Source organism: Macaca mulatta, chromosome 9, assembly GCF_049350105.2.
Source record: "Macaca mulatta isolate MMU2019108-1 chromosome 9, T2T-MMU8v2.0, whole genome shotgun sequence".
NCBI classification, from domain to species: Eukaryota; Metazoa; Chordata; class Mammalia; order Primates; family Cercopithecidae; genus Macaca; species Macaca mulatta.
The window spans coordinates 6516137-6531053 of NC_133414.1; the positions used below are offsets into that span (position 1 = coordinate 6516137).

General features: G+C 40.9%; 1 long non-coding RNA gene across 1 annotated transcript; it reads left to right on the plus strand.

The window, feature by feature from the left end:
• Positions 1–454: 454 nt before the first annotated feature.
• Positions 455–14857, plus strand: LOC114669878 (uncharacterized). The gene is made up of 4 exons (XR_013397901.1): positions 455–836; positions 1753–1851; positions 12368–12450; positions 14125–14857. It is a non-coding gene; the product is annotated as an uncharacterized LOC114669878 (long non-coding RNA).
• Positions 14858–14917: the final 60 nt, after the last annotated feature.

The window sequence follows — 14917 nt, forward strand, 5'->3', positions numbered from 1 at the left end:
AAAAAACAGGAAGGGTCTGGTTGGCCAATGTGATTATTCCCTCTGGGTTTGCAAACTAGAGCTAATGGAAGTTGGGCTCCTGCCCTGACATGAGGATTCAAAGAATAGTAGCCTGTTTTCGGATCTTTAAACTATTTTACCATCTTTCTGTTAGAACCATTTTGTCAGTGTTCAGAGAAATGGGAGGAAGTACCCTATTTTCAGACATCTATGTTGCTACATAACCAAGAGGTTAAAGGAAATAAACTAATGGTGCAGCACTTGGAAAAAGTTTGTCCTGACTCCCAGGGAGAGAAAGAAAAGGAGCTAGAGAGTCAGCAATTGTTAAATATGCTCGACCCAGTTGAAGCTGGTGCCACATTACTTAGTCAAGATGGGGAGGAACCACCACCCCTGGAGTATAAAGAGGCTGCAAACACAGTCTCTCCCTCCTGAACTAGGCAAGGCACTAATTTGGCTGGAGATCTACCAAGCTGGGGCAGGGCAATTTCCCCTCTGACAATATCCCAATTAATCAGCAATGGACTTCAGCTCAATATTATTGGGCATACAGGCCTTTTCCCACATCTGATTTACTGAATTGGAAAACTTCCAATCCTTTCTACAGGGAAGATCCTCAGAAGATGACTGAATTGTTTACCACTGTTTTTGCCAGCCATCACCCTATGTAGGCTAATGTGCAAGCCCTCGTAAATATTATGCTTGCTGCAGACAAGAGAAAGCAAGCATTAGGCAAAGGAAAGGGGGAAGCATGGTGTCTTCATGAAAAAAACCCAGATGATACCCCAGACCCTGATGAGATTCTACATGCTGACCCAAACTGGGGCCCAAATGAGGTGAGTGGAGCCGGGATGAATCCTCTGGGGTGTTCTAAAGGGGGATAGGTCAGGGGTGCCAAGACTTAAAAGTCTGAAAAAAGTGCAGGAGCTTCAGCAGAAGCCTAACAAGGATTCCCTCAGAGTCCATGGATGGATCTGTCAAACATATGGAAATCATACAGACTTAGACCTGCAGGACCCTGAAAATGTCAGAATGATAAACATGACTTTTATAGAGCAAAAATGCCCACACATCAGAAAGAATTTACAAAAGCTGGAGGGGGGCTATTGGAATGAACGCTTCTCAATTAATTAACATTGTGTTCAAGGCCTTATAATAGCAGAGAAACCAAGGAAACCAAGGCACTACTGAAGGCAGTGATACTTACAGCTGCCATGGGAGGAAACCTGAAGAGAAAGGAACACCCGAGGTGGAAAGGGGAAGTAGAGAAAGATCAACGAGCTTACTGTAGGGTGACAGTGCACTGGAAGAAAGACTGCCCCAAGCTGAGTCAGGGGGAGCCCAAGTCACCTGTGGCTGTTAAGTCTGGAAAAAATCCAAGGAGGACCAAGGATGCCCAAGGTTCCCAAAGGCTCCAACCCTATCCAGCGTTAGGATTTCACCACAGGAGATGTGGGTAAAATTGACAGTAGGGAAACAAAAATTAGAATTCTTAATTGATACGGGTGCTACTGATGTCCCAAAGTGTGGACTTTCCAACACCTCTGTCAATATGGTTGGGGTGAATGGAGAGCTAAAATTGGGGGATGGTTGTGCCCCTCATTCTGCAAGGTGGGTAATGAGGTATTGATAATAGCTAATCAATTATTTTATGTGTGGGATTGCCTAACCTCCGTGCTTGGTAGAGATCTCTTGTGTAAGTTATAGGCATTAATTGTCTTTGAACCAGAGAAATGTCCGATGTGCCTCCAGGTACACCCAGAACCCAGATTGTGGCTACAGGCCCTCCTGATGAAATCAAAGACTCCACACCTTGAAGTAGAGATGATTCCACCAGAAGTCCTCAATAAGGTAAAGCCGAAGTATGGGGTTCCAACCAACTGGGAAGGACAATTAATGTGAATCCCATAAAAGTCAGGCTGAAGGAAGGCACCTGACCTGATTAAAAGAAACAGTACCCCTAAAGAAAGAGGCTCTAGAAGGCACACAGCCAGTACTGGTTCGACTCTTTTGACATGGCTTAATAAGACTTTGTCAGCCCTTGTATAACACACCCATCCTGCCAGTAAAGAAGCCTCACTCACACAAGTACAGGTTTATGAAAGATCTAAGGGTGACCAATAATATTGTGGAAGACATCCACCCCAATGCGACCAATTCATGCACTATGTTTACTTTCTTTCCCAGAGACCATGAATGGTCTACAGTGTTAGATTTACAGGACACTTTCTTTTCTATACCAGTGGATCCAGAAAGTCAATTATTGTTCACTTTTGAGTGGACAGACCCTGAAACAGCTTGCACGATTTCAATACTGTTGGACAGTGCTTCCTCAAGGGTTTAAAAATTCCCCAACTGTATTTGGGGAAGCAGTGGCTCAAAATATAAGAGACTTACAGTTGGAAAATGGGATACTACTACAATATGTGGATGATCTGCTAATCTTAAGTCCCTAGAGACAAGAGTGTCAAAATAACACTGTACAGACTCTAAACCATTTGGCAGCCTGTGGGTGCAAAGTCTTGAGCAAAAAGGCACAGATATGCAAACAAACTGTAGAATACTTAAGATTTCTATTATAGAGAGGCACCAGAGCGCTGGCAGAAGAGAGGCCAAATGCAATTGCCTCTGCTGCAATGCCCACAAGCAGAAAGTAGTGGAGGGGCTTCCTGGGAATAGCAGGGTTCTGTAGAATTTCGATTCACAACTAGGCACTGACAGTAAAACCACTATATGAACTGTTAAAAGGGGCCAACCACAACCACTTTGTATGGGAAGTAAAACACCAGACTGCATTTGAATAACTAAAGCATAAGTTAACATTGGCCCCAGCTTTGGGACCACCAAATTATCATAAACCCTTGCAACTTTATGTTCCTGAAAGACTGGGTCTAGCACTTGTGGTCCTAATGCAAAAATATTGCAACCAGTGGCTTATTTTTCAAAACAGCTTGATTCAGTGACAAAGGGCTGGCATCCTTGTCTCAGTGCAGTAGCTGCCACATACCTGTTGCTCAAGGAAGCTAAGAGGCTGACTTTAGGTCAGTCCATCATGATTTATGTGCCCACCAAGTCCTGGAGTTATTAGAGCAGAAGGATGGCTACTGGCTAATGGTGGGCAGATTAGGCAAGTATCAGGCTATCCTGCTCGATGATCCTGAAGTAAACTATACGCCACTGGAGCCTTAAACTCTGCCACTTTGTTGACACCTACTGGACAACCAAAGGAACTAGTACACAACTGCCTAGCGGTTATAGATCAAGAGTCACCCAGTCAACCACATCTGAAGGACACAGCCCTACAGGGTGAAGACTGGATGCTCTTTGTGGACAGAAGCAGCCTAGTCACCAACAGAAGGAGGAATGCTGTCTAGGCTACAGTGACTCTCTTGGAGGTAATAGCTGCAAGAACTCTCCCAACAGGGACTTCTGGGCAAAAGGCTGAGTAAATCTCCCTTACGGGAGCCTTGCAACTGACCTAGGGGAAGAGAAAAATATCTAAACTGATTCCAAATATTCTTTCATGATAGTCCATGCACACAGAGCTATTTGCAAGGAAAGGAGCCTGCTAAAGGCAGATAATACTAAAATTAAATACGCAAAGCCATGTTGGGACTATTGAAGGTGGTGACAACCCCAAGGGAAATAGCTGCTATGCATTGTCCAGGCCATCAGCACAGGAATTCCAATCTAGCTAGAGGGAACACTTTTACTGACTGCACAGCCAGGCACCCAACAAAGCAGTGCTGAGGTCCAGGCACCTTTAATTTCCCAAACAGATCTGACAGCTTTCAAATCGCAGGATACTCTTGAGGATTAAAAAGGCTGCCAAAGACAGAGGATGTATTCAGAATAAGAAAGGTTGAAAAGTAAATGATGAAGGCTTGGTTTGGGTGCCAACACACCTCGTTCACCCAGTGCCAAAATATACTCATCACAGCATGCATTTTGGATGAGATGCCTCATTAACTTTCTTGCAAAAATATATAAAAGGAAAAGGACCGAAGGCTCACTTGGAAAGTATAACACAACATTGCGACCTTTGTGCTAAAAACGAGCCCAGTAACTATAGCAGAGGACAGCCTGGACAATAGAAGAGAGGATTTGCATTGGCAAAATAAATTTCTGAATTGACTGGGGCATGTCTCAGATGTTTGGGGCTCACAATACCTAAAGAAATTAAAAGCAGAAACTAAAATAGATATTTTTGAAACAATGTTATTATTCACAATAACCTTATTTATAATAATTCTATTCACAATAATCAAAAGGTGAAAATGCAAGTGAGTATCAGCAAATAAAAGGATAAACAGAGTGTAGTGTCTACACACAAACAGACATTATTTAGTTTTAAAAAGGAATGAAATTCAGATTTGTGTAATAATATGGTTGAACCTTGAGGACATGTTACTATGCTAAATAAGCCAGACACAAAAGGACAAATACTGTATGAGTCCAACTATGTGAGGTGCCTAGAATAATTAAGTGAAAGACAGGAAGTAGAATGGTGGATGCCAGATGATGAAATAAGGGGGAAATGGGTAGTTGTTGTTTAATGAGTAGAGTTTTTAGGTTGGGATGATTAAAATTGTAGTATATGTGTACTGGTGATGCTTGCTCAACAAGGTGGATGGACTTAATGCCAATCAGCTGTATGTTTTAAAATGGTTAAATGATGAATTGTATGGTATATATATTTTACCACACTAAAGAAAAGGTTTAATGACAAATGACAAAGCCAGGCTACATTGAAGATCTACACCCACTTCCTTCTTCCCTAGACCCTGGAGAAATGCAGAGATGCGGGTTTAACCAAGTCCATCAGGGTGTCCAGTTTCAATCACTAACTGCTGGAACTGATCCTCAGACAAGCCAGGACCCAAGTACAAGCCCACCCACAACCAGATGAGCCCTCAGGGCCACTGGGGCCTTCTCTGACTTTGTGCTCTTCACACACTTCCTTACATTAGAATAATGTAATTTCTCAGAATGTTGTGCTTTAATTTTTCAAGAGAATGTCACAGGCTAGCCATGACACTGTTATGTGTATTTCTTTTAATTTATTTTTTTCATAATTATTAAATAATGTAATTGTTCAGAATTAGTATCAGAATTGTTTACTAAATATTAAATAATATAATTGTTCAGAATTGGAATTAAATAATGTAATTTAGGTCCCCAAAACTTTTTTATTTTCAATATTTGTAACTTTTATTTTCAGTTCAGGGATGCACGAGCAGGTTTGCTATATAGGTAAACTCATGCCATGGGGGTTTGTTCTACAGAGTATTTTGTTACCCAGGTATTAAGCCTAATACTCATTTGTTATTTTTCAAAATCCTCTCCCTTGTCCCAATTTTGATAAGTTGGTGGAGGCAAGAACCTGAATAGAGTGCATTCAAAAAAATGTAGGAAGAGAAGAATTAGATACACAAGTGTAGAAAGTATTCAAATAATGGGTTATAAATACACCTGAGAATTGAGAAGTCCCTGGAGAAGCTAATGGAGTCAAATGACAATTTTCTTTGAGATGGCAGAAAACACAGCATGCCTACATGCTCTTAGGAAGATTCTAGTAGAAAGAGAAAAATTGCTGATGCACGAGAGAGAGGATGAGAATTGCTGAATCATGTTTGAATTCATTCCTGTTTCTGCTGTAAAAAAATTATCACAAATGTTGTGGCCTGAAACACCATAATTAATTTTCTCACGGTTCTGGAGATCAGAATTCCAAAATCTGGTTTAACAGGCTAAAGTCAGGTTGTCCACAAGTTTGCATTTCTTCTTGAGGGTCTAGGGGAAAATGCTTTTCCTGGCCGTTTCCAGGTTCCAGAGGATGTGTTCTTTGGCTCATGGCACTTACTCTATCGGAAAGCCAACTGCATGGTATCTTAGGATCTGTGTCTTTCCTTACATATCCTCTTTGATTGTGGCCCTCCTGGGTCCTACCTGTAAGGATTTTGAGATTACATTGCCTATCCAGATGATTCAGGAAAACCCTTGTATCTTATGATCCTTAACATAATCACATCTGCAAAGTTTGTTTTGCATGTAAGGTAACATAGTCACAGGTTCCAAAGATAAAGGCATGAGTTATTGATGGGGGAGAGCGGAGGAGGGGAAGCATTATTGAAACTATTGTACCAGCTTTGTGGAGAACTTGAAGCAAGTAAGCCTTAATTTTCTAGCCTTGCTAATAGAAAGTACTATATCACCAGCCACTAGGCCCTGAAAAAATCTAGATTTCATCTCAGATATAAATAAATAAAAACCTGTACTTTAGCTCTGATATCATTTATACCCTATCATATGCCCCCTTCTAGATATAGTCCCTTTACTCCCTTAGTTTACAGTGATTTCCCAGGATTTGTGGACGTCTTTTTCACTGTACATGTAGAAAACTCCAGCATTTCTGTTCTTTACATTCTCAACAACTGAAAGTTTCTACTCATACCTAGATTATACTTCAGGCAATACTTCCAGGTTAGAACTTATACCGACAAAGAAGTACTTGTAACTGCTCTGTCTATGAACCTTTAACACACTTCATACTAATGAAGCCTCTTACTCTTTGATTTTCACTACACATCAGTTCATCAAGTTCTTGGTTGGTTGCGGACATTGGGTCTCTCATCTTTCCTCTTTCCGTTCTTTCAATCTCCACACAGGTCTACATACTCAGATTTGTTTACATAATAAACTAAATTGAAATCCTCAGACTACATTCATTCTCTCTAGATTTCTCTTTAGGTTTTCTGCTGGTTGGGGTCTCTTGTCCTTGTACCTATTCATCTGTGCTTATAGCAACCAACTGGATCAATGCGCATACACCCAGAACAAATTGCCCTGCTTGTATCTTTGTAGACCATCTTGCCAAAAGCTAAAATCCTACACCACAGATTGTTATTCATTTGATCTGTAGAAAAGTTTAGGTATTACCATGTTTCATTTATTTTAATTTGGATTTGTATAAAATTACAGTTGACAAGTGCAGTTTGCTACATGGATACATTGCACAGTGGTGAGGTCTGGGTTTTTAGTGTAGCTATCACCTGAATAATGTCCATTGTATTTACCCAATAATTTCCCAGCCTCGCAACCTTCTGAGTCTCCACCAGTGGAAGAAGGAGGATCCAATGGGCAGATATTAAGTGCCCATAGGTGTGCCTAGCCATGGGATTGGGAAACCTCTGCTGTTTGATGAATTTTAAAGAGGTTATTTGGGTTTTCTTGTAATTGTTGTTGTTGAGTTGAGTTCCTTATAAATTTTGGATGTCAGTCCTCTGTTAGATTCACAGTTTGCAATTATTTTCCCTGTTGTGGAGGTCATCTGTTCTCTGTTGATTTTTTTTTTTTTTTTTTTTTTTTTTTTTGCTTTAGAGAAGCTCATTGGTTTAATTTAGTCTGAGTTCCTTGCCAGGACCTACTTAAGAATTTTTTGCCCCAATAAGTTTTCCTTAGATTTTCTTCTAGCACTTGATAGTCTCAGGTCTCACATTTAAGACTGATTTATTTCCAGTTGTTTTAAAAGCTTGCAAAGCTATTTTGAGGTATGAGCAAGGTTGCAAATGTCTAACTTTTTGAAAATATCAATTTTTCATTATGGTTTTAGGGGTTAGGATTGTATTATCACCAACATGCATTTTACCATAAAAGCTTTGGTACGGTCACTCATGTTTATTTCCTTGCCCTTGGCATGAGCTACAGTGGGAAGAGTGCTGCAACCCTGCCCTAGCCAATGCCACATGAGAGGGACTGTGCTGCAGGCTTCTGAGGTGGTTTCTCTCACATCTAGAAAGAAGCTTTTAAGATTCGGCGGCCCCTCTCCTTCAAGTGGCTCTTGTCCTGTTTCCCTGGGAGTTCTAAAATTGCTGCAGCAGCCTCCACTCAGCCTGAGAATGACATCAATACACAGAAGAAGAGTCAGGAAAAGATGAGAGAAGTTACAGATGCTCCTGGGCGACCCCCAGAGCTTACCATTCCTTAGACTTCTTGATATGGTGCTAACAGATTTGTATGTGAAATGAGACAGTTTCCTGATTCACATTGCAGGACTTGTGACAGGGGTGTGGGTCATCTGTTCAAACTCCTTGAGGGAGAGGGAGCATGGAGATGGGCAGGTGCACAGGCCAGGGCAAGCGTTTTGGGCTCTGACTTCATGGTAGGGTCTAGGGCTGGGTGCCTGCAACCACAGTGTTACAAAGCTCTTTCAGCTTTGCCATCTGCAGACGGCTTGAGTCTGCAGTTCCATGGACTCTCTGACTTATCTCAAAGGCAGAGGGCCAGTGTGACAGCTTTCTATATCCCAAGCACTTGCCAGGCATCCCAGAAGAGTCAGACCACATGTGGGCTCTAAGGATGAGTGCAAGATTTTATTGAGTGGTGGAGGCAGCTCTCAACAAGATGGATGGGGAGTCGGAATGGGGGAAAGGAGTAGGAAGGTGATCTTCCCATGGAGTCAGGCTGCCCAGTGGCTGGACGATTCTCCAATACCCCAAGGCCAAACTCCTTTCAGTGTCCAATGCCCCTCCTGTTCTCTCTTTCTGGGTGTCATTGTTCTACCGTCCATCTGGTTGCCTCCTTGTCTCCTCACCCGCTGGTCTGCCCTGGATCTTAGGTTTGGGGGTTTATGTAGGGGCAGACTGGAGGCGTGGTGGGCCAAAAGGCAAATTTTGGGGGCGTGAAAACTGAAAAGCTTGTTCTCATTTAGGGGCACAGTTATCCAGGCTGGAGGGTGGGGCCTTTGCTGGGAAATCACCCTCTTCTACCCAGTATTTCCCTGTCTCCTGTCCATATCACATGGAGTTTCAACCATTCACAAATAGGTATTTCTCACCTGGTTTTATGCTAATCAAAACCACTATAAAAATTGATAATTTTCTCTTTACAATCTCCCCTACTGTTGACCTATGCAGGAGACGTCAGAAGGTGTGCAAGCTGCTGAGTCACTCTGACTACCTCAACTCCAGTAGATTGCAGGGGTGAACAATAGTATTGAGAAATAGTAAAATAACAAACAGTGCAGAAGAGGCAGGCATCTCAAAAAGTGCTTGGTGGAATCGTCACTCATCCAGAGTGAACACGGTGACACAGTTGTTTCTTCAGAGTTCACTCTATGAAAAAATTGAGCAATGTGGAATTTACTTTAAATTTCATGGGTTGTGAAATTTCATCTAATGTCATAATTAAAACTTCCTACATATTGTTTTAGGCATCTCTCTCTTTTCCCTAAAATTTTCTCCAGGGCATCCGCAGTACCTCAGCCTCCCCCACAGCCTCCCAGCTCTTCCTTTTTCCTCCTGCACGGCTTTTGGCATCCCACCATTTTCCACAGCAATGCAGCAAACTGTGAGTTTCCACAGCCTCTCACAGACATGACTTCACCCACAAACCTCTGTGAGGCTCAAGTGTACCCCTTCTTCTTCACACAGATCGTCTTCACCCCAGAGAATTGAGTCAACCAAACAGGAAATCTCAGGATAAAACAGTGCTGGCAAACATCATTTTGTTTAAAGTATCGTATCAATATATATTTGTTGAGAAAATATTCAAGTTCTTTGCAAACTGTAACACTTGTTTAGGAAAAAAGATAGAGAGAAGAAATTAGGATCAGTTATTTACTTGAGGCACATGAGTGTTCTTCATGTATGACTCAAGGACATCCCTTCTTTCCTCCCCGGTCTTCCATCTTCCATCTGTTTTCCTCCTTCTTCCCATCTCCCTTTCCTCATGCTCCTCCCCCTCTCCCTCACCTACAGGACTGAGAATTCCTGTGGTCTCCTGAGATCAGTTCAGTTTCTTTCCCCCTGATTGTATACAAGCTGTGGAAAGTTTTAGTCTTGTCGACTCCACGACCCACATTAGTCAGGCAGAAGCCCCCGTTTACAAGGTACCCGTTGAGCCTTGGCAAGGTGCATGACACACACTTGGTCACTGGAGAAATGATGAGTAGAGAATGACAAATAGAAGAGGGGAGCTTTGAGCCTGAGCTCTCTGGAGCATAAGAGTGGTTGAGGCTTGGCCCTTGCCACCTAGATTTCACACAACATGTCAGGAATCCTGGATGCCCAGAAAGAAACCTGTTCCAGGGCTGGAGCCCCAACATAGAGCTTTCATTTAGGCAGTGTTGAGCAATAATATGTGGTTGGAGCTCTGCAGAGGGACCCCATAGGTGCATTGCGTAATGAAGCTGTGGGAGAAAGGTCTCACCCCTAACAATTCCAGAATTATAAATCTACCAGCCGCTTGCAACTTCAGCGTGGAAAAGCCAGGGGCATTAAACTCCAAACTGTGAGAGCAGCCATGTGGGCTGCACCCTGCAAAGCCACAGGTAAAGTGCTGCCCAAAGCCCCAGAAGCCTACCCCTGGCACCAGTGTGCCCAGAATGAAGGATATAGGGTCACGGAAGATGATTCTGCAGCTTTAAGATTTAATTTCTGCCCTGTTGAGTTTATGACTTGCATGAAGCCCCTTCTTCTTCTCTTTCAACTGATATTTCCCTTTTGAAATGAGATTGTTCAACCGCTGCCTATAAAACCATTGTAATTTGGAAGTAAATAACTTGTTTTTGATTTTACAGGCTCATAGCTGATAGAAATTTGTCTTGGATCTCAGATAAATCTTTGCATTTTAGACATTTAAGTTGCTTCTAAACCTGATAAGGCTTTGGAGATTCTTGAGATAAACTGATTGGATTTTGTATGTAAGAAAGAAGTTTATGTCTTCAGCTTTTTGTCCTTTGTATCCTCAACTAACAATATTTTGGGGTGTCTATGATTTCTTGCTAAAATTTGGATTCCCGTTTCAATTTATCTTGTGCATAGTCTGTAATTATTTTCTTTGTAGTTACCACTGAAATGACATACTGCATCCCATAGTTATACCATCCACTTTGAAATCCCAATGTGAATTTAACTTCGATTCCATTCAAAAACTCTACTTTTCCACAGCTATGTTTCCACTTCACATTATTGATGCCACTAATTACAACTTTATACATGGTGCATATGTTAACAGAAATGTATTCTTATTCGTACACATTTGTAATGTAAATCTTGAAGAAAATGAGAGTAAAAAGAAAATTTCATAAATACATGTTTCCATGTTTTTCATACACCTACCTTTACAAGAGGTCATTATAACTCTATATGACTTCATGTTGCTGTCTAAAATTCGTTCATTTCAAAGTGAATTGCTCTCTTTAGCATTTCTTATAGGGCAGTTCTAATGGCAATGAACTCCTGCAGCTTTTACATCACATTGTCTTAATAACTTTTTGTTTTTAAGAAATAATTTGGCTGGGTGCAGTGGCTAATGCCTGTAATCCCAGCACATTGGGAGGCCAAGGTGGGTGGATCACACAGTCAAGAAATAGAGACCATGCTGGCTACCGTGGTGAAACCCTGTCTCTACTAAAAATACAAAAATTAGCTGGGCGTGGTTGTGCACACCTATAGTCCCAGCTACTTAGGAGGCTCAGGCAGGAGAATTGCTTGAACCTGGGAGGTTCAATGAGCTGAGATCACATCACTGCAATGAGCTGAGATCACACCACTGCACTCCAGCCTAGTGACAGAGCAAAACTCTGTCTCAAAATAATAATAATAATAATAATAATTTTTGCCAAATATGGAGTTATTGGGTGAAATTTTTTTTTAATTGGTCACCTTAAATATATCACCTACCATATCCTCCAAAGACTCTCATAAGAAATCTGTGGATTACCTTGTCCAGGAAACCTTGTACCCCATGAGTCATGTTTCTCTTCCTACTTTTTGTTTTGTTTTGTTTTCTTTTCTTTCTTTCTTTATTTTTTTTTAGGGGATGGAGTTTTGCTCTTGTTGCCCAAGCTGAAGTGCAGTGGTGCAATCTCGACTCACTGCAACCTCCGCATCCTGGGTTTAAGCTATTTTCCTGGCTTAGCCTCCCAAGTAACTGGAATTACAGGTGTGCACCCCCATACCCAGCCAATTTTTTGTATTTTTAGTAGAAATAGTGTTTCACCATGTTAGCCAGGCTGGTCTCAAACTCTTGACCTCAGGTGATCCACCCACCTCAGCTTCCCAAAATCTATTGCTATGTAAAGATTATCTCTGGCTTTTAGAGTTGGATGATAACACATATAGGTCTGAGTCTCTTTGAGTTTATGCTATATGCAGTTCTTTAAGTTGCCTGAATTTGTAGATTCTTGTATTTAACCAATTTGAAAAAGTTTTGATGATTTTATTCTCCAAATAATCTCTCTACCACCATGGGTTTGCACTTCTCCTTCTGGGAATCCAATACTATCATACTGGTTGGCTTAAAGGTGTCCCATAAGTCCCATAGGACCTGTTCACATTTCTTTATTCTTGTTTCCTGTCCTTAGACGCAGGAATTTCGAGTGCGGTATCCCTATGTGCATTGAACATATCTTCATCCTTCTCAAATTTGCTACTGAAACACCCACTGGTGAGTTTTTCATTCAGGTATATTTTTTAGCTCCAATTTATTTCCTCTTCTTTTTTATAGTTTCTGTATTATGACTATATTTTGATTTTCTTACTTTTTCAGATTTTCTGTAGTTCTTAATCCATAGTTTTCATTAGCAATTTTAGCATATTTAAGACAGCTGTTTAAATGCCTCTCAACTAATTTTAATGCCTGTGATTCTTCAGGAATGATTTCTATTAATTTATTTTCTTTCCCATAATGGACTGTGATTTCTTGTTTGTTTGTATGCCTTGCTATTTTATTTTGTTTTTTTTTTTTTTGCGCTGGAGTGTTGCTCCGTCACCAGGCTGGAGTACAGTGGTGCCATCTCGGCTCACTGCAACCTCTGCTCCTGGGTTCAAGTGATTCCCCTGCTTTAGCCTCCCGAGTATCTGGGACTACAGGCATGTGCCACCACGTCCGGCTATGTTTTTATTTTTATTTTTATTTTTTTTTTAAGTAGAGACGGGGTTTCTCCATGATAGCCAGGATGCTCTCAGTCTCCTGACCTTGTGATCTGCCCTCCTTGGCCTCCCAAAGTGCTGGGATTACAGGCGTGAGCCACCGCATCTGGCCTGTATGCCTTGTTATTTTATTTAACTGGGCATTTGAAAAAATAAAACATCTTTGTAACTGCATATAGATTTGTTCTGTCATGACAGTCACCAACTCATAAGTGTGGCAGGTTCTCAGTCAAGGCATCAGCCCTACATAAAACCTCAAGGCCTTCTTAGTTTGTTTCTGAACATGCACCTACATGGATTGTTTTTGCCATTTTATTTTTCACCAAATAACCAATGGCTTTTGAATCACTTGCTATTACAAAATTTTGTATCCCAGTTTCTCCTCAGTGGCTTAGATGGACTATTGCATGTCTCTTCTCCTAGTGTTTTGCCTGTAACATCTGTATGTGTATAGTCACCCTGAATCTCTACTGAGCCACTCTATAAATAAATAAGTTTATTTCACTCAATTTTAGATATTTTCTGATGTTTCCATGAGTCATATGGGAGTCTTATAATCCACGATCTTGTTGAAATTATCCTCTGTGAAAAATTTCAATATCTTTATAATATTACATTTATGTCAATGTATAACAATTTACCTATGTTTCAATTTCTGTTTGTTTTATGAAAAAGCCAATAGAAGCAATCAGGTCACTGCAAGTTGTGACTCTTCCAAGATGTGAATCATGGATCATGCAAATTACATTCATGTTCTAACCTGCCCTCCAGAGGGAAGATAAAGTAAAAATTATCCCATGTGAGGATTATTCACCAGTTTATATGTCATTAGTTACCAGTTTTTCTTTATGAATAGTGTTTAACAATATTATAAAGTATATCTAATAGTTATCAGGTTTTTGGCTTGTTACTTTTTGATAGTAACTTATAAAACCGGCTGGAAAAGACAAATAAGATAAGGCACAGTTTGCGTGTTACAAATTATATCCAAAGTCCAAAAGCTGTTAATAAGAAATCCTCTAGTAAAACCACATCGAATTTTATTTTTTATTTACACCCACATCAGGATTACAAGTTTATCGGGACTGCACCTTGATCAGGAAGGGATATTTCTCTTACAAGGCTAATAAGAAAGAAACAATAAATTTGCTGATGAAAACAGTAATGCATTTAAAAATTTTAACTTTAGGCCAGGCGCAGTGGCTCACGCCTGTAATCCCAGAACTTTGGGAGGCCGAGGCAGGCAGATCAGGAGCTCAGGAGACTGAGACCATCATGGCTAACACGGTGAGACCCCGTCTCTAATAAAAATACAAAACAATTAACCGGGCATGGTGGTGGGTGCCTCTAGTCCCAGCTACTTGGGAGGCTGAGGCAGTAGAATGTTGTGAACCGGGAGGCAGAGCTTGCAGTGAGCCGAGACTGTGCCACTGCACCCCAGCCTGGGTGACAGAGCGAGACTGCACTTCAAAAAACAAATAAATAAATAAAGTAAACTTTAATTTTTAATGGAGGGCAATATTTTAGTGAAATGCTCATTAGTCATTCCTTTAAACTGTGTGTGTGAGAGAGAGAAAAATGAAAATTCATCATTTCAAATAATGCAAGCTACAGAAGGAACATCACCATGGAACAAACAAAAAAGAGCTTTGTAGCTGGAGGTTTCTACAGTCTTATGTAAACTCACAATTTGTTCTACAAATCTCTTTGAATAATTTATGTCTCATAAATAGATACTTGGAATGGCAAAACTACTTCAGAGAGAAATTAGTGAGTGTATCATGACTGCATAATAATTTACTTAGGAATTTTCTTAGATAAGAAACAGTTGAACTGGATTCCATTTTTATCATAGCTTATGTAAGACTGCCTCTGTCCCTCCTCTCACATGCCATTGGTTAACAAGCAGACAGTGTGTCCAGGGGCGTTGCCTGCTCATTGGTCTTATAGCGTGTGAGGGAGGAAGAAAGACACATTTGCCA